The sequence below is a fragment of the Neovison vison genome, chromosome 12, assembly GCF_020171115.1.
Source record: "Neovison vison isolate M4711 chromosome 12, ASM_NN_V1, whole genome shotgun sequence".
Taxonomy (NCBI): domain Eukaryota; kingdom Metazoa; phylum Chordata; class Mammalia; order Carnivora; family Mustelidae; genus Neogale; species Neogale vison.
This window is the reverse complement of record NC_058102.1, coordinates 144,345,434-144,366,088: the sequence shown is the minus strand read 5'-3', so window position 1 is coordinate 144,366,088 and position 20,655 is coordinate 144,345,434. Positions and strand designations below refer to the sequence as shown.

Genomic DNA, 20,655 nt, shown 5'->3' with positions numbered 1-20,655 from the left:
GGTGGCTAAATAACATTGTGAATCACTAAAAGTGACATTATTCCACATTTTTAAGAGATTAAAATGGTGATTTTTATGTCATGTGAATTCTAGTTCAATAAAAACATCCTTTGGTTCCTTTTTAAAAATGACTTTGACCCCTACACCTCAGTGTAGGACATGTTTTTAATCTGAACGCTCCACAGCTATAGATTTCCAAGTGGTCTCTCGCTAACCTTCCAAACCCTCGTTAACCTCAGACATGTTAGCCTGATTTCTAAATCCTACACATGACTTCCAAGTCTGACTGAAATTTGATTTTTTCAGGCATGACATAGTTGGTCAACTCTCATTTGGAAATGGAATGTTGACTATTTGAAATCAGAAAACCAGGATTCTAGAGACTTGTTTTCTGAGAAAAGAGAGAGGCCAAACCCTTCCACTGAGGACTCAGCCAGCTCATGTCGCTCTTCATGGGACCTGTGAGAAGAAAGAGTTCATGATTTATTGTGCAAGCTGATCACCAGAATGAGCATTTACTTGTTTTCTCTCTCTTTTTTTTTTTTAAGATTTTATTTATTTATTTGACAGAGAGAGACACAGCAAGAGAGAGAGCACAAGCAGGGGGAGTGGGAGAGGGAGAAGCAGGCTTCCTGCTGAGCAGAGAACCTGATGAGGGACTCAATCTCAGGACCCTGGAATCATGACCTGAGCCAAAGTCAGAAGCTTAATGACTAAGCCACGCAGGTGTCCCTCACTGTGTTATTTTTTTTTTTTAAGATTTATTTTTTACTTATTTATTTGACAGACAGAGATCACAAGTAGGCAGAGAAGCAGGCAGAGAGAGAGGAGGAAGCAGGCTCCCTGCTGAGCAGAGAGCCCGATGCGGGACTCGATCCCAGGACCCTGAGATCATGACCTGAGCTGAAGGCAGAGGCTTAATGCACTGAGCCACTCAGGTGCCCCTCACTGTGTTGTTCTTACGAGGACAGTGATCTTTACATTCTTTGAAGTTATAAAATTTCAGACATGCTAGAAAAGCTCTCCTCCCCGCAAAGCTCCACTCAGACACGTCTGAAATCCTAGATTCTGTAAGAAGCTGTAGGAGCTGCAGGGGATGGCAGGCCTCTGACGCCCCAGGAGCATCAGCCCACTGCGGGATCTGTAACATAGGACCCTCTGCACTCCATTGATGCAGGGCTGGCGCGGGGTGGGGCGGGGGTCTGGGGGGTCTGAACATCCTTCCCCCCCAGGCGAGCCCATACTTAGCTGTGACTGCTAGAGTCAGGAAAGGGATTTGAGGAAGACAGGCTTCCTGCTCATAGCCCACAGGGGCAGTGCATGCTGCCGACTTCAGGTTTCCCAGCTCTCTGTCATTTGGGAGAGAGCAAATCGCCAGGGACGCACACACCTGGAGCACCTCTCTGTGGGCACAGGCTCTTATGGTTTCGGGAACTGGCATGGGAGGCACAGCTGCAACTGCTGCAGAGGCTGGCACTCCAGCTAGTCCTTCCAGCCGCCGGAGCGCAGCCCAGGGACACGAAGGTACCACATAGCACAGCACTGACCACAGTCCCCCACATGACTCACCCCAGAAGCGCGGCCCCGCTCTGGGCCTTACCCTTTCTGTGGAAAACATTCTCCAGGGCCCTTGGAAGAGGATGACTCATGCCAGGGGGTATTTTTAGGAATCTGTTAACTTCCCTTCAGCATAACGAAGCCAGTTGGAGAGGAGTGCAGAGCCGCTCCCCACGGCCGATGCCAGTGCTGTCCTAGTGCCAGGCTTTCTTGGTGTGCAGACGGAGTCATCTTCCAGGGAGGCAGGAGGGGAAACAGAAGAAGGCCGTTGCTACAACAGGGAATTTGATATGATGCTGAAGGAGCCAGTAGCATCCCTATCTGTGTCTCTATAGGATCGCACCTGCTCCCTCCAAGCTCATCTCATAATCCCGGTGAGATCTGTCAGCGTCGCTCCAGGGCATTGTAAGGACCACGTTCATATCAGCACGGGGCTTAGAGCGGACTCGAACAAGCAAAAATGCTTTATGGACAACACTGAGTCCAGAAGGTGCTCGTACACTGACCCCTTGCCTGTCAGACCACTGGACAAGAGCACCATGACACAGGAGGGATGCCTGAGAGGTCTGAGTGGCCGGGACGCTTTTCCGGAAGGTTGGGAGTCTCCCAAATGTGTGTGTGTGTGTGCACACGTAGGTCTGTGTAGGAATGTGCATGCTTGTGCGCACAGTTATGTGTGTGTTGTACATGTGCATGTTTCGCTTGTGCATGTGTGGGCGATACTGTGTATGTGTTTGTGTGTGTACGTATGCATTTGTGTGAGCACATGTGTATTTGTGTGTATCTGTGTGTGTTGGTAGGCATACATATACGGGTGTGTATCTGTGTGTGTATTTGTGTGTGTGTGTGTGTGTGTGTGTGCGTTTTTGTTACCAAACACCCGTTCCAGCTACGTGGGTCCATCAGGCCACCGCTGGGTGAGTCAGTGAGTGGTTTGCAGAGTGTTCGAAGCTGAGAAATGGAATCTTTGTTTCAGTAGCAGAAAAAGGAAATCCTGCCATCAAAGGCCAAGAGAGCAAGCATTCAGTATGGTGTCTTTTTACTAATGTGGTAAGAATTTCACGTTCTCTGGTAATGATCAAAAGAAAAAAAAAAAAAAAAACAAAAAAACAAGCAAATGTCCAAAACACAAATTCTTTTCGGCTGGCCTGCCGTTTTCCTATTACTTCCACTGTGGCTGCTTTCCTCTTTGTTTTTTCTCCAGCCTGACATTTACATTGCTCTTCCACGATGGTTTTCCTGTCCATACAAGCTCTAACCTTCCCTCGCCAGGGCGTGCGAGTTTGTGCTGACGGGTCCTCCACCTGGCTTGGCTGGGTGAAACCCACATTCATGAATTTACAAGGTGCTTCTCTTCCATGCAGCGCTGCCACCACCCAGGACCAATCCACAAGCTTTCCCTCCTCACCACCAGCATTGTTCAGACAGATGGTGCCTTTCCACTCCAGCAGGGAGCCACAACCACCAATTTTAGAGAGTAAATTGGAAAGCTGATGTTCCCTTTTAAATAAGCGAAGGATCACTGATCCAGCTCAGCCAACGGAGAAAACCAGATCTCAAATCTCACCCTGAATTTAAACCACTGTGACACTGTCCTTTGCTGGAAAAAAAAGAAGAAAAACACCACATAAGATTCTTACGTTCAAACTTTGACCGTGGTTTTCTCCAGTTTCATTGAGAGTGGAAAGCACAAATCACCGTCTTTTTGACAATGCATTTGGCCTGGCCCAGAATAAGGAAGTATTAGATAATGCACACAACATCTTGTTAGGGGGCCATCCTCAGTCATCTTTCCAGACTCAAAATATTTCAGTAACCCGAAGAGGCAATGTTATCCAAAATGGCCACTGTTTAAGAACTACTGATTATTAAAATGAACAGTCCAGAGATAATTCTGTTGTTGAAGTTGTAGTCAAATGCTCCCATTTAGATGCAGGTAGGATACGAAAAAAAAGAGAGAGAGAGACTTTAGAGATATTTATCCCTTGTCTTTAATAGGTATGATGTGCAAATTGCCTATATACTTAACTTAGTCAATATCCCTTCTCCTCCAAATTTCCACTAAATTGTCTGTTTCTTCAAGGCACTTAGATATGCAGGTACTTTCCTAGTATCAGCACAGTGCCCAGGGTTTGAAATTTGCATGTTTTCCCAGTTACTGTTGCTCAGCTTGTGATTACAGGGGGAAAAATATAGGGCCCTTGCTCCACAATTTTATCTCCATGCTATATATAAAATACAGCCTTCAGCGCGGTATGTTGTTTTGTACATGGGTCGGGAAGAGCAGGGGACACACTAACTGTATTCCAACTCAATGACTCAGAACCTCTGGGCACCTTGTTTTCTCTAGTCCCCTCACAGAGCCACCAAGAGTGAGAACACACTTCTGTGGCTGGAACATTCCATCAGGTTAATGTGGCCCCAACTATGAATCACGAGGCCCCAGACTTCACGTAATACAAGGGGCTGATGTGCACTTTTCCCACCGCTGCGTCCCTAGAGTCCATCACGGTACCTGACGGAGCTCACGTGATCCAGAAACTCTATGTACAAAGGGACCAAAAATCTCTGACCTCGCAGAGAGACCTGCTCTTCCTTCCCTAGATATTTTTCTAGAGAAGGGAGGAAGGGAAAACTAACCAAAGACTCTGCCATGCAGGCTTTGAAGCTCCCAGTCACCACAGCTTCTAACATCTTTTCATCTACCAGAGTAGAATTACAGGACCCTGTTTCACAACTCACATTTCATGAGATCAAGTTACTTTACAAAAACAAAACAAAACAAAACAAAACTAACTAAAAAATATATATATATATGGTCTTGGTCACCTTTGCATTTTGTCGTAAACACTAACGTCCTGGTTCTGCCTTTGTTCCGATGGAGAGTCTTAATTTTTATCAAGTAGACCACAAGAAGTGCTCCAGCAGCCAGACATGACCTCTGTGTCTCCCAAGAAATGTGTCGGGTTCTGTCAAACACCCACTCTAATTTTATAAAAGCCTCGGGTCTCAGCCCAGACTGTGACAGCAGAGCACTGCAGACCAGGGGGCTAAAGGACAGACATTTGTCTCTCACAGCTGGAAGCTGGAAGTCCAAGCCCAAGGTGCCACTGGTTCAGCTCCTGGGGCGGGCACTCTTGCTGGCAGAGTGCAGACCGCAGCCTGCTCTGTGTCCTCACAGGGCAGAGACGCAGAGAGCTCTGAGGTCTCCTCTTCCTCTCCAAGGGCACTAATCTCATCATGGGGGTCCCACCCTCATGACCTCATCTGACCCTAATTACTTCTCAGAGCCCTCCCCTCCAAATACCATCCCACTGGGGATGAAGCTTCAACATACAGGGTTTGGAGAACATAGATGTTCACCCTGCAGCATCTCACCATTGAGGACCATGCCACACAGATGGATTTATTGGCTCTGAACTCATGTGAAGAGAGCAGTCATCAAACATCCACCTCTAACACAAAACAAGAAAGCAAATAAACAGAAAATTTGCATTTCTGTAGAAGATCACAGATCTATTTTTTATGTTATGTTAGTCACCATACAGTACATCATTAGCTTTTGATGTAGTGATCCGTGATTCATTGTTTGTGTATAACATGCAGGGCTCCATGCAATATGAGCCCTCCTTAATACCCATCCCCAGGCTCACCCATCTCCCTACCACTCTCCCCTCTAAAACCCTCAGCTTGTTTCCTGGAGTCCAGTCGTTCATGGTTTGTCTCCCGCTCCAATTTCTCCCCCTTCATCTTTCTCCTAATGTCCTACATGCCATTCCTTCCATTCCTCAAAAACTGAAACCATATGATAGTTGACTCCTTCTTGACTTATTTCACTCAACATAATCCCCTTCAGTTCCAACCATGTTAATGCAAAAGTTAGGTATTCGTATTTCTGATGGCTGAGTAATAATATTCCATTGTATATATGGACCACATCTTCTTTATCCATTCACCTTTCGAGGGACATCTCAGTTCGTTCCACAGTTTGGCTATTGTGGACATTGTTGCTAGAACATTGAGGTGCATGTGGCCCTTCTTTTCATTACATTTGTATCTTTGGGGTAAATACCCAGTAGTGCAATTGCTGGGTCATAGGGTAGCTCTATTTTTAACTAGATGGGTTTGAGGAGAAAATCACACATCTTTTGACATAAACTTTGTTTTTGGTGTATTCTCTGATACCTAATTGAGCCTCAGTATTTTTTGGATCAATAAATGAAAGGTGCTAGACCTCAGTAATCTAAGAGAACATTATCTATAAAGTCAAACTAAGCCAAATAAATGATTTAACCTGGCAAACAGAGTGTAATGTTTTTTGTTTCTATACTAAAAAGTGACTGCCCCAGAATGACAATGTTGTTTTAATATAACTGTTATTAAACAATTCCTGCTGACACGAAGTGGTCAGTAACATCATTTACTTCTTTAAGTCCCTCTTATTCAGAATCTTAAGACTCTATCATCCGAACCCTTATCTATCTTCCTCTTTCTTGTATTCATAAATGATTTTGCTGCAAGTTTGGTAAAGTATTGAAAAAGTGAGTAGCTAAGAGCACGACCATCTGCACTCAAAATTCATCTCCAAAAGTAAAGATGTGTGCATAGTAGTTACGCATTATCAGCTCACTTATTTTCATCAATGCATTTTTAACAGAAACATCCCTTAATTTTTTATCATTTTCCCTCAAACTCCCAGTGATTCAGGATTGCTCATTTTAATGAGTCCAAGAGAGAGCTTATGATAAAAATCAAATATTGAATTATGAGTTGTGGTGGAAAGAACATTAAGCTATAAATTTAATGAATTAAAAATAAATGTTTTGGCTTTGTTGTTAGCTAAGCTGTACAATCCTTAAAGACTTATTATGCTTTCCTACACTTTATTTTTATTGAAAATGAGAGTTTGCCATAGGTGAATTCTGATTATTCTTTTCGTTGTTAACATCTACTCAAATTTGCCTTGAGTTGTGATAGGTGGTAAAGCCAGAAGGCTTTCGGTAGGGAGGGGGTGTCAGGAAGCTCCACAGACCAGCTACTCCAACTGTGTCCGAGACCTGTACCTACTCACCCATGTCCTCTTCTTCCTAAAAGCACAGTGACCACACTTTCCAGGATTCTTTGTGGTTGTGGGACAAACTGACAGTCGATTAACTATGATCAGAAGTGATACACACCTCTTTCATCATGCCCTTCCTCTGGAAAATAAAACTTGTCCATGCACAATCCTCAATGGTCTACATTCCCCAGAGCCTCCTTCACATGCATGAGCCTGGCAGCTGGATGAGCCTAAAGTGGGTGGAGCCACAGAGGTGAGGACCCTGGTCTCTGAGTCACCCCCTGAAGGAGAGCCACCACCAGCTAGGAACACCCATTCCTGCATGGTCTCTGAGGAACAGTTCGATCAATCATCACTTTGGAGCCACTCTACATGTTGGTAAGGATGCTTATTAACAACAACATCAGTGCTGCATTCTGTTTCCAGAGCACTGCGTGGATCAGCTTGGCCGCACCTACCCATGACTCCAAACCCCTCAGTCGGGTGATGGGTATGGCAATCGGTGTGGGAGACGCAGACAAAGATATCCCACCTGTTTGGGGTTAATGTTGGAGTTAATGGCTGGACCTGAAAGGCTTGACTTTTCTTGCTACTTCCTCTGTTTTTCTTTGCCTATTTTAACGCTGTGAAATGTTGCGAGGCTGTCAAGCAGACACATATAAATTAACCTCTGCATGTACATCTGTATGTTGATTTGTTCTACTGGATTCCCCTCAGTTCATTACTCAGAGAGCTGTCTCCTGACTATGTCTTAGAGACAGCCTCAGAGACTTGATTTACACCCTCCTATTTCAGTGCCTGTGCAGAGTCAGGCAGAGAAGACAACCCAGCCAGGGACGGAGGAGCCTTCTCTGTTAGGGCTGACTTGTGCCATGCCCTGCCCAGGTGACTGTTCCAGCCTCTGAACCAGCTCCTGATCTCATGCTTGCAGAATACTTGGGTGGAACTTCAAAATGAAGACGGTCCCAGGGAACAGGGACACTAATACAGAGGCTCTAACAGCTAAGTGTGCTTCAGATTATTACATATGTGGTGTTAGCACAAATCATGACAAGAAGGAAAGTCTACAAACGTAAAAAACTTTTCTCCTCTGCTTTAGTTCTTGGAATCCGGTCTGCATTACCTCTTTCAATTCCTCTGTATTTTTCTCAGTAAATCATCACTTTCTACTCCAGCCTGATGAACTTTATATAATATTTTCTGTAGGAAATAAGATTTTTAACGAGTCCTTGAATATCTGAAGACTGGATTTCTCTGAGTGTGTGCTGTGAAAACGAACATACGTGAGAGCAAAGAAATGTAGGTGAGTCCAAGTGAAGACCTTGATCTAGGAGGTGACATTTCTACAGAACTGCTTTCCTGGGTGAACAAAAAGACCGTTGAGATGCCCGTGTTTCTGGAGTGGATGAAGTGTCTAAATATAGGACAGAAACACATGGTTTGGATGAGAGGACAGCAACCTATTGGCTCCTTGGCTTGAGATCTGAGACTCACTTCATACCAGCTGCCCATGCAGCCTCAAGCATGTCAATTCTCCACTCTCAGCCTCCTTTTTCCTCCTCTGCAGGCCGAGCACTTTGTAATGGATGCACTGTGACGCCCCTCCTAAGAGCACCAGCATTTATCGACCGATGAGTGTTGGCTGAGTAAGGAGCTTACGCTCTAGGAGCTAATGAAAAGGATCATGGTCCTAACTTCTAAGGGTGATCTTTTTCATCTGAAATAAAATGTCCTTTAATGCCAATACCTAGCTATTTGAAACTTCATTTAGCTAAATTGAATTATCAAAGCCAAACTGACTGCGTAATTCGATTTGGTCAAATACTCTCTTGGCTCAGATGCCCTATCAACCACATCACACTCGGGTTGTGTGGACACATGTAGTGGTGACAGGGCTGGTCTGAGAGTCCAAAGATATTGAGTAGATTTAAAAACAGAAGGTTTTGAACAGCCTGAGCTTTATATTAAGATGAAGTCATTTCCTCTTCAGATTTTATAAGTTAGTTCTTGAGTAGAATAAATTAATTACCAGGGGAGAATAAAATGCCTTAAGTAGAACAAAAGAAATAATGAGAAGGAATATGGAAGTTACAAAAATAGACGCTTTAAATATACAACTTTTCAAGAGGTAAGCTCTGCATACAAGAATACAAGGTGGGTTTCCTAATGAAACAAACGTAGTGCTTTTAAACAACAAAATTTATCTTACAGTTCTAGAGGCGAGATCTTCAAGATGACTCTCTTGGAGGTAAATTCAAGGGTGGGCAGGGCTGCATTCCCTCTGAAATCTTCAGGCAAGAATCTGTTTCCTGGCTTTTTCCAGCTTCCAAAGTCTGCCTACTTTCCTTAGCTCATGGATCCTTCCTCCATCTTCAAAGCCAACAGTGCAGCATTTTCAAATCTCTCTCTGTAGGACTTAGAAAGACCCGTGTGACTGATTACATGGACCCCCATGCCCGGTATAACCCAGGACAACCTTCCCATACCAAGGTCAGCTGACTAGCAACCTTAATTCCACCTGTAAGCTTAGTTACCCTTGGCTACATAACCCAACATATTCACAGATCTGGTTAGATTAGGAGGTAAACATGGAAGGGTAGCAGAATGTACTGCCTAAGAATATGTCAGCCATAAGGATTATTTTGAGCTGAAGATAATTGAGAAGAAGCAGATAGAAGTCAAGCTCTCTGCCTTCCACCCTTTGCCTCAAAGTAGGACATAACTTTGTACAGGTCTTCTCCCTCTCCATTTTCTACCAGAAAGGACAAAAATTGATCACCAGAGACAAACCTAGATCCTCATCAGCCCAGAGACAGCACCAGAGGAATCTACACAACAAACTTGCTCATTAGCCTTTATTTCTCATTGGTTCCTGATATATTTGCCTTCCTCTAATGTATTGTCCTAGAAACTGAAATTCTTCTCCTGCATCTTGTCACTTCTCTACAAATTCATCGTTCTTTTGCTAAGATGCTCTATAAGCCCCACTTCTAACCTCACTTTTGGGTTACTTATCACTGAGTTTTCTCATGTACAGGTACAATGTGCACATTAACAAATGTGTGTTTGGTTTTCTCTTGTTAGTCCGTTTGTTGTCGGTCTCCTTGGCAGAGCCTCCACCAGGGAACCCAAGGTGGGTAAAGGAAAAAGAAAATGTCCCTCTTCTACAACATTTGTGGGGAGGTGCAGTAGCTGCCTACCACATATATCTACCCTTTAATATTGGGTAGTTTGCTTCCAACTTCATCCAGTTATACATTTATCCATTCAACAAGTATTCATTAAGCACACACTCTCTGTCAGACAGTATGTGGAATCTGAGATTAGAGTGCTGAACAAAGCAGATGGGGGTCCCACACTTGTGTTGCACCAACTGAGCTCCGGAGCTAAAGAGAAAATCCAAGGTAAGCTATAGAAGCACACCCAAAGTGACCTCAGCATTTCCAGTGGGACTTGGACATGTTTGGTGCAAATCCTAGTAGACACTGAGAGATGTGTCTGGTTCAGTCCAATAAGTTGGGATTGCAATTCACAGCAACGGAGACTCTCTCTCTGCTTCCAGGGTCTGGGCATTCACAGGACATACCCCCAGATCTCTCTTCACGCAGTTTGGTGAGTAGCTCTCCTAAAAATCCAGGAAGCATTCTAGAGACCAAATTGAGGTGGAGGCATGTCATCCTCTGCATTATGATTCCCCTTTCAAAATGGGGTATAAGTCCCTGCACTCCCAGGGTCTTAGTAAATGTCTCATACATAGTCAAGTATGAAAAGACCATGATCTTACTTGGTAGACCTGAGTTTCTGCCAAATGCATTCTCTCCATTGTGCTCAGGGTGGATTCTCTTCAGCTCTTAAACAGAGTTTGGCCCGTCCTCCTGCATGGACACCATCACACTTCATGATGGCCACAAGATGACTGTCCTACAAGATACTCTTGATGTCAATCCCTCACTGGTGCACCAGTGGAAGACAGGTGGGGACAGGAGAAAGTAGAATAGTAAGGGAGGGAATGTGAGGATTTCACAGGGAACCACTAGGTTGTCCTTTTAGCCTGCCTCACCCTCCTCACCCTTCCCAAGACTTCTCAGACCCTACTGTATCTCCCCTTCCTCCCTCGTCTATTCTGCTGGCTACTCGGAGGAAGAAAGTCTCTGGAAGAGAAAGATGAAACTCCATCATGTAAGATGATCCAGCTGCACTCTGATAACAGGCCGTTGCGGTCGAGCTTCCCACGTCACCCCCCAGTCACCCAACAGAGGTGTCGTCACTCTCTAGATGGCCCCGTGCAGCTAGCAGCCAACCCATCTGGGTTCACGTCCCACTTTCCTGCCATAGTGCTGTCACTGTCTAGCGCCACCAGCAAGAACCACAAATGCTTCCACTAGTGCCCCTGGCTAAGATTCCTGAGTGCAGGTGGGCTGAACCTAGGGAAGAGGTGACTTCCTAAATGAGAAGCAGCTTATTGCATTCCTAGTGTCTAGTGACTGAGGACTGGCATCCAAGTGCATTTGTTAAACATCCCATCCAACCATTGTGATGTTTCTGGACTTACATCATGCCCTCTTAGGAAAACATTTAATATATGGACAAATTTAGGCGCTGCTGTTGGAAACAAAAATAGCTAATCTGTTAGGTAATAGCTTGCAGATATTAATAGTAAGCCCTGTGCTTTCAACATCTACTTCTATAAACAGATCTTGTTTCCTCTGCTGCTAAACTGAAAGCTAAGTCTTTATAACTCCCTGCTTACATCTCTTTTTAATATGAGTTTCCATTTCAAAATCTCATGGACTTTATTGTCTACATAGTGGACTCTTCATCACCAAATCTTGTCAAAGGAATTTCAAAGAAAATGAGGGGAACGACACTGTCGACGTGTTCATACAGCTCTGGCTCTCTGGCTCCTTAACACAAGTACAGCGATTTCCAAAACCTGCTACCAGCTCCTGCTTTCTTCTCCTCCTTCTCCTTCCTTCTCTTTCCTCCTCCTTCCTCCTCTACTTCTTCTCTTCGAGGAACTCATTTTTGTTCCTGAATAATCACAGATACACACTAGTTGCCCAGAGAACATTTATTCTTAAACATGAGTCTTCACCAGCACGTGTGGGAGGAAATGCTTTGGGGCCTGGAAGGCAAAACATCCCCAGTGCTGCATCATTTTCCCCCCATAAGTTTCACTGAAAAGGGATAGAAAATAACGTAAACACCATGCCTGATAAAGCATGAGAGGCTGGGTGGGTGGACAATGTGACTCCGCACTATCCAGGCAGGTATAGTGTATCCATGTTCCAAAGATCTTCTGCCAAAGATTTCTATTTAATGGGAGTGGAGCAGAATGGGAATGAAGAGAATCAGGATTGCCTTAAATACCAACTGTCTAGGCCAATGAGCTACCCTTGAAGTTGGAAGATAAATGTCAAATGTTGAACTGGTCATTGATTTAGGACTAAACGTATATTTCCTGTGATTAGAATGGACTTACAGGGGTGCCTGAGTGGCTCAGTGATTAAGTACCTGCCTTCAGCTCAAGTCACTTGATCCCAGGGTCCTGAGATCGAGCCCCACACTTCCCCTTGCTTGTGTTCTCTCTCTCTCTCACTCTCTCTCTCTCTCTCTGTCAAATAAATAAATAAAATATTTTTAAAAAATTTTAAAAAATAGGATGGACTTATAATTTAAAGGATAACCCCAGCTCATATCCATGAAACATGCAATACAGAAGTGCAGTCTGCCTGTGACCAAGTCAGCTTTGCAGGGAGGATTAAACATTTAGGGGGCAGTAAAAAGGACTGTGACTTTTCTTTCTTTGGCCAGAAATATAGGAGGGAATGAGCAGCTGTATGCTATGAAAAATCAGTCAACATGCGTCTATCCCTGGACTTATTTGCGTCTGGTGCTGTGCCAGGCAAAGCAGGATTTGCAGGGCAGACAAGAGCTCTGGCATCAGTGGGGTGGTTGCTCACAGGACAAGGGGACATGGAAGCAATAACCAGAAGTGGGGGGAAAGGCAGTGGCATGGAATAGCGGGCAAGTGTGTAGAGTAAGAGCTCAGACGGCTCTTCTTCAAAATCTGGCTCCGCGACCAATGGGACACCAAAGCCTCTGAACCTGAGCTTCCGCCTTGTAAAAAGGACCAAATGTAATAATACTTGTAAACTGCACATGCAGAGGGGCTATTATGTGGCAGCACTCACACATGTTAGCAATGATTATTTCTTTTTCTTTTTTTCTTAATTTTTTAAAATTTTTTCCATTTATTTATTTTCAGAAAAACATTATTCATTATTTTTTCACCACACCCAGTGCTCCATGCAATCCGTGCCCTCTATAATACCCACCACCTGGTACCCCAACCTCCCACTCCACCGCCACTTCAAACCCCTCAGATTGTTTTTCAGAGTCCATAGTCTCTCGTGATTTACCTCCCCTTCCAATTTACCCCAATTCCCTACTCCTCTCTAACTCCCCTTGTCCTCCATGCTATTTGTTATGCTCCACAAATAAGTGAAACCATAGGATAATTGACTCTCTGTGCTTGACTTATTTCACTCAGCATAATCTCTTCCAGTCCCGTCCATGTTGCTACAAAAGTTGGGTATTCATCCTTTCTGATGGAGGTATAATCCTCCATAGTGTATATGGACCACATCTTCCTTATCCATTCATCCGTTGAAGGGCATCTTGGTTCTTTCCATAGTTTGGCAACCGTGACCATTGCTGCTATAAACATTGGGGTACAGATGGCCCTTCTTTTCACGACATCTGTTTCCTTGGGGTAAATACCAAGGAGTGCAATTGCAGGGTCATAGGGAAGCTCTATTTTTAATTTCTTGAGGAATCTCCACACTGTTCTCCAAAGAGGCTGCACCAACTTGCATTCCCACCAACAGTGCAAGAGGGTTCCCCTTTCTCCATATCCTCTCCAACACATGTTGTTTCCTGTTTTGTTAATTTTGGCCATTCTAACTGGTGTAAGGTGATATCTCAATGTGGTTTTAATTTGAATCTCCCTGAGGGCTAATGATGATGAACATTTTTTCATGTGTCTGATAGCCATTTGTATGTCTTGATTGGAGAAGTGTCTGTTCATATCTTCTGCCCATTTTTTGATATGTTTGCCTGTTTCGTGTGTGTTGAGTTTGAGGAGTTCATTATAGATCCTGGATATCAACCTTTTGTCTGTACTGTCATTTGCAAATATCTTCTCCCATTCCATGGGTTGCCTCTTTGTTTTTTTGACTGTTTCCTTTGCTGTGCAGAAGCTTTTGATTTTGATGAAGTCCCAAAAGTTTATTTTCGCTTTTGTTTCCTTTAGCAATGATTATTTCTTAAGATGTTTTCCTATGTGGTAAGTTTTGTGTTTAGGCTTCTGTTCTATGAATTGTACACTATCCAGGCAAACTGTAGTTTTAATCTCAAGATGATGCATACCTTCTCTAAGAAAGGAATTTGTAGATAATATCATAATCCCTTTGTTTGCTCTCTCATTCCTATTCCAACTACAGCAGGATACACGATGAAAGACGGTCTAAAATGACGCGGTTCTTACCTCCACTCTCCAAGCAGGAAATGTACGTCATGGGCGAAGGAGGACACCTCCTCTCTTAGCTTGTATGCGGCTCCCTGTCTCAGGGCCAGATGCTGGGGAAAGCACGATGAGACAATGAACATTGTTTTCTCTTCTTATGTTATTCTTTGTGCTTCCCATTGTTTAAAAGAGCATAAATTCAAGGAACACCAGATGCTGTTGTATTTCAATTAGTAGCAATTATCACTCCTATTCACTGGGAGCTGACATAACGCCAGACATGGCTGTTAGCAGCCTTAAACTCACTCTTATGATGAGGTCTATAGGGATGTAAAATTAAGTACATGTACTATGGTGCGGATGGTCTCAGTTCCGCTCTCAACACATTGATATGGGAAAGGTCTCTCGGCGATCAATGAGGAAGATACCATTGTTATCCCCATTTTGGATGAGTGAGCTGGTAAGTGAGCTGAAGTGAAGTCAGTGTTAGCCTCCCTGTCACCAGTGGAAAAGACCTCAAACCTAGGTTTCCAATGTGTACAGTCCAACTCTGCAGCAGCCACTCTGCTAGCACAGATAATCAAAAACTAAGCCTGTCTTACCAAACTGACTTATGTGTCACACTAGAATAAATGGCCAGGTTATTTTTGTGACTTTGTGGGTGTGGATGTCTGTGTGTGTGTGTGTTACCATATGCACCAGACATCAGATAGCTAACAGGAGGGCCAATGGAATTGGGTCTGGAATATTATTCTGGCTCACAAATTTTACCAAGCTAGCAATACAGTGAAAAACAAATTTCTAGGCTTTATTTTGAAGTAACTCTTCAAGGATGGTTTGACTGTGTATTTGAAGACATTGCAATTTCCTTTTTCATTGCATTAGCCTGTCAATTCCAGTAAGTTTTGCTTCTGAGATAGGAGGGCAGGTTAAAATCCATGAAAAGGAAATTAGGCAGGATAGAGACTCTAACCTGGAAACAGAGGCACCCCTGCTAATGCAGTGAAAATTAACTCATCACTGAATATATACGCACAACGGGACTGGGAGCAGATTGTATACATCTGTACTAGACCGGAAGGACAAAGGCCAGTTTCTCATGAGGCAGGCAAGCAACCATTTGTGAGAGTTGTATTCTTTTATTTCCAGTATTGGCTAAACGCGATGCTGCATTTTATTTCAGGCTATGTCTGAACACAGGAACTGATTCAATTTTATTGGCCTCCAGAAGCCTCTGATTCTCCTGGTTTTTGTTCCTTTTGGCTCAAAATTATTTGAGGCAAATGCTCCTTTTCACCAGCAACTCTTCATTCCAACCATAACTGATTCTAATCTCATTTCTCATTGATCATATCTTGTTGGCCCAAAATTCTTATTTATGTGGATGTGTCTAACCTAAAATTCTAGCTCTTTAAATGCTGGCATTATTTTTATAGCATTTCTCATCTCTCAGTGTGCCCAGATCTGGTACCTGCCCTAGTTGCTGGGATGATGCCTATCTTGGTGCATCTCTTTCATGAGTCTCCATGAGTAAGAGTCAGGAAGAAAGGATTCTGACATATTGTAATAATAAGTGCTCACAGGACTTAACAAAAGTTGAGAGAAAGTTGAAAAGATTTTTAGGCTTATCAAATTATTAACATAGGACCAAATAATTCACTTTTTATAAAATTAAGTTTAATATGTGTGTGTGTGTGGTAAGAGAGGAAATATAACTTAGAACCTAGAATCTTTGCAGCTGGTAAGCAAGCAGACATCTAGACCAAGCAGGGAAGCAGGATTCTGAAAAAGCAGGGGACACAGTAAACGCGGGAGGTTCCGGAAGGCAGAAGATGAAAGTCCGCTGCCCCAGCCCCACACCTGCCCCGGGGCCCTTTCGGCCATCCTATACAGCTACCAAGATGGCCCCAGGGCTTTACAGACTTATTAAACTGCCTCCTTGATCCTAGAAGAGCATGCTATGAAGGAAGAAAGGGACACGCCAGATATCTAAGCAGCAGGAAAGCCAAGCTGTACTTGGGTGTTTGCCAAGCAGTGCGGCCTCCCACAGGGTGGAGGGGGGGCCTGGCTCCCCGAGCCCCTGCGGTTGGAGCACCTGTGGTTTTTCCTCACTGCTGCTTAATTCTTCTTTCTATCACCAAATTCTGACTGTAGGCTGCGTCTGGTGTGAGAGCCAAGCTTTCGCCGGCTCTGAGACGCATTTCCCAGGCTGGTTTTGACACTTAGAAAGATCTGAAAGAGGAATTATAAGGACCAGTTTGGCCGAAGGCAAGAAATCATTTCTCCCTGGGATGAGAGGAAATGTTTACTTAGGAAGCTATGCATTTCTTAATGAGTAAGACTTCATCACTTACTAAAATAAATGTGCTTTAGGATTAAGGAAAAAAAAAAACAATTTATTTTATGTATTCTCAGGCATGGGAACCAACATACTATCTTATATATGGCTGTGTCATTATAAAGTGGTGAAAATGTGGCTTTTTTAAGAAAAAAGTTGGGAAATGGCCAATTTTCTAAATTCCGTCTTTGTAGTATCCGGTGGCTTTGTATCCTGACTCTCACATGCTGCCGCTATAATAATTAAAGTATCTGACAACACAATAACACTCTTCCAGCTCCTACTTATAAAGGTTTCGGACATCCCAGTATTGCATGAACTGAATCTACAGTGAGCCGCTGTGTGGTAGAGTGGACAATGATTCCCCTCTGGCTTCTGAAGTTCCTCTTGCCTCTGGAGCACCCCAACTACTCCCTTACTGTCAGGGCAATCAGTACACAGATTCCATTAACCAATGTGTTAATATAAATGAAATAGAAGTGGAATAATATAAAACCTTTTAGAATCGCATTAGTCACTAGGGGCTTGGTAGACATAAGCAGATCATTAGCATTTTGGATATTCTAGTAGTTGTAATGATTTTAGCTTGCGGTCAGGTCAAGAGACATCTATAGATTTGTGTCCAACACTGTGAATGTAATGATAAAAGGAAGAAATACTATGAAATTATGAGCAAAAGCATCAGTACACTTTTTTTTTTTAAGATCATATAAAATGTGTGCACAGGAGACAGCACTGCGGCTTTTCTCAGCCTGAGTCCTGGGAAAGAAAAAAAAAAAAAAGAGTTGGTAGAATTTGAAACCATAAGTATGCACCTGGAATATGTTTTGAGGAGGTCTATTTATGCTACCCACAAGGTCCAGAAACCATCAAACTACGACAAGAACCCAAGAATTATTCCCAGGCCAGTTGCTTGCCTGGAGCTCTTGGCAAAAGTAAATAAAACGCCACCACGAGAGATGCTCACAATGCAGGCCACGAGGGTTTCCCATTGCAGAAAAGAGCCTCCCTCCACGAGTTACACAACAGGACATGAGTGATAGCAGGCAAAACTAAAGTCAAGACTTAAATCCAGTAATCAGAAATAATAAAAATGGAAATTTGAAGAATATTTTTTTCCTATTTATTTATTTTCAGAAAAACAGTATTCATTATTTTTTCACCACACCCAGTGCTCCATGCAAGCCGTGCCCTCTATAATACCCACCACCTGGTACCCCAACCTCCCACCCCACCCCCGCCACTTCAAACCAAAGACTGTAACTAAAATGTTTCAAGGGATAAATATAATCAAAATCCTAAAAAAAAAAAAAAAAGTCACAGTGAAAAAAGATTAAGTGAAACCCACTAGCACTTAAATTAAAAAATACAGCCTTCGAAACTTAATGGAGAGCTCTAAAAGCAGGTATAATACAGTCAAGGAGAGACTCAGAAGAAGACAGGGAAACGGCGCAGACAGACACCAGGCAATATTAGCGGGAGGACAAGAAAAGGACATGAACCTGCAGGTAACTTAAATTGTTACGGTAACTTAAATGGCAATTTAAACTACCATGAACTGTGGGATGAAATAGTTCATCATTTGTGTCTGTGGAGTTCTGCAAAACAAGAAGAGAGAAAACAGTGTCAGAACAAAGGTCAGAGCCACAGAGTTTGTACACAGAAAGTAAACGACAAAAAAAGAAGATCTTACCCAGAAAGAATTTTTATCTAAACCTAGATTACTTAACAGAAGAAATCCATAATAATAATAATAACAAAAATAATAATTTAGAAATTATAAAATTCTTCTAAATAATTCATTGACCAAAAACACCATCTCAGTAAAAATAAAATAATACTGTAAAACAATGTAGGCACTGTATAAAAAAAATTCATATGGTAAGCTAAATTTGTATCTGGAGAAAAATAAGTTTCCACTAAATGCATGTATTAGGAAACAAGAATAACAAAATTACTAAGCAAAATTTTTGACAAAAAAGTAAAATTTGCTACCATAAGTAAACCTCGAAATCCAGAATGCTTCACAGAATAAATATGAGAGCATAATAAATGAAGTAGAAAACTGTGTATCAATAGAAAGGGTCAGAAAATTTACTCTAAGGGTCAGAGAATTTACATACTACAAGGTGTGAAAAAAGATAAACTCTTAAAAGTTTGAAGAATAAAAATAAAGAAAAGCTGTATGTAAATAACAATAGAAGTGAAATTATTGCATGTAACTCATATGTATAAAAATGGAAAATGGTGGCCCCTGAGTGGCTCAGTGGGTTAAGCCTCTGCCTTTGGCTCAAGTCATGATCTCAGGGTCCTGGGATCGAGCCCTGCATTGGGCTCTTTCTGCTCAGCAGGAAGCCTACTTCCCCCTCTGCCTCTTCCTGCCTCTCTACCTACTTGTGATCTCTCTCTCTCAAATAAATAAAATCTTTTTAAAAAATGAAATATGTATTTTATATGAAGAAGTTATACTGACAAATTAAAATTTTTACATAAAATGAACTTCAAAAATACATAAATCACAAAAAGGATAAGAGAAGAAGTAAAAGATTGAAACAGGCTTTTGAATCCATATAATTAGATTAGCAGGTAAAAATGTATCCCTCAACTCTAGTATCAGAGAGACTTAAGTAATATTTTCCAAATCTTCGGAAGGTAGTCCCAATTTTATACAAACTCGACAAGTGAGAGAGAACAAAGATAGAAAATCTCCCCAACTCATTAACCACGGCTCAAATGACCTTGATTTCAAACCAAGAAAGATAGCGCAGTGTAAGAAGAGTTCCAGAACAATCTCACTTTCAAATGTGAATGTAAAATTCTTGCATTCAATATTAGCATACATGGGGACGCCTGGGTGGCTCAGTGGGTTAAGTCTCTGCCTTCGGCTCAGGTCATGATCTCAGGGTCCTGGAATCGGGTCCCGCATCAGGTTCTCTGCTTAGCAGAGAGTCTGCTTCCCCCCGACTGCCTGCTTCTCTGCCTACTTGTGATCTCTGTCTCTGTCAAATAAATAAATAAAATCTTAAAAAAAAATTAGCATACATGGAACACTACATCAAAAATTAATGAGGTACTATAATGACTAACCTAACGTAATACAAATAAATAAACAAATACATTAGCATACTGATTCAATAAATTTTTATAAAAGATTTTATTTATTTATTTATTTGCCTATTTACTTTTCAGAGAGAGAGCACAAGCAGGGGTAGCTACAAACAGAGGGAGAGGAAGACTCCCCATTGAGCAAGGAGCCCAGTGTGGGGCTTGATTAGGACCTGAGTAACCAACTGAGACACCCAGCCACCCGGCCAACCAACATTTTAGAAAAGGATCGCACAACATGGTCAATTTCAATAATATCAAACTAAATATGAGTTAAGAGTAGAAATTCTGTCAGTTTAAGTCTCTACTCTCATAGAATAACCTTAATAAATGGGACAGCAATTCAGAGATACAAGCGAGAGCCCACATTTATCAAACATTTATTTGTTTATTGCAGAGAGGTCTCAGTGACCAGAAATCATATAGACAACTTAGAAGCAATTATCCAATCAGCTGGAAATTTGCAATTTTTGAAATACTGTAACTCAGACTTGGCGATGGGGTAAGTGCAAGGCCTGTGACCATGAAAAGGGTTGGGAATCAAGAGCATGGAGGCGAGAAGGAAAACCCCGGATCTGACACTGAACAACCTCAAACTGGGGTAATACCCATAACTCTCTTGGGAAAGTAACCCTGTAATACTTTAAGATGATACAAGTCTTTCCCTGCTGGTTTGGTATCTCTATCTACCCTGATTAATTATGGGTTTCATGGAGAGAAAGTGAATTAAACTTATAGAATCAGAAACTCTGATAAATATAGAAGAAATGTGTATTTTAAGAATTTAAATTCATCTCTTATCATACTAGAATATATAACAAGGTGACATTTTAAATCCAATTTAAGATGATGTGAGTGAAACATTTTTATTATGTTATGATTTGAAATCTTGTTACGTTTATAAATGGTATTGAAACAGATAAGAGAAATTAAAAATTGCTGTCTTTATTAGTTTATTAGATCCTTAATATTACTTGTGAGCTAGGGAATGCAAATTTATCAGGCAATTGAGATGATTAAAAATGAATTTGAATATATTACATTTACAAACATAGTTTGAAATGTTTA

General features: G+C 42.2%; 1 long non-coding RNA gene across 1 annotated transcript; it reads left to right on the top strand.

The window, feature by feature from the left end:
• The first annotated feature begins 2,141 nt into the window (after positions 1 to 2,141).
• On the top strand, positions 2,142 to 6,670 carry LOC122892154. Its single transcript, XR_006381377.1, has 3 exons — positions 2,142 to 2,151; positions 2,537 to 2,607; positions 6,652 to 6,670. It is a non-coding gene; the product is annotated as an uncharacterized LOC122892154 (long non-coding RNA).
• The last annotated feature ends 13,985 nt before the right edge of the window (positions 6,671 to 20,655 follow it).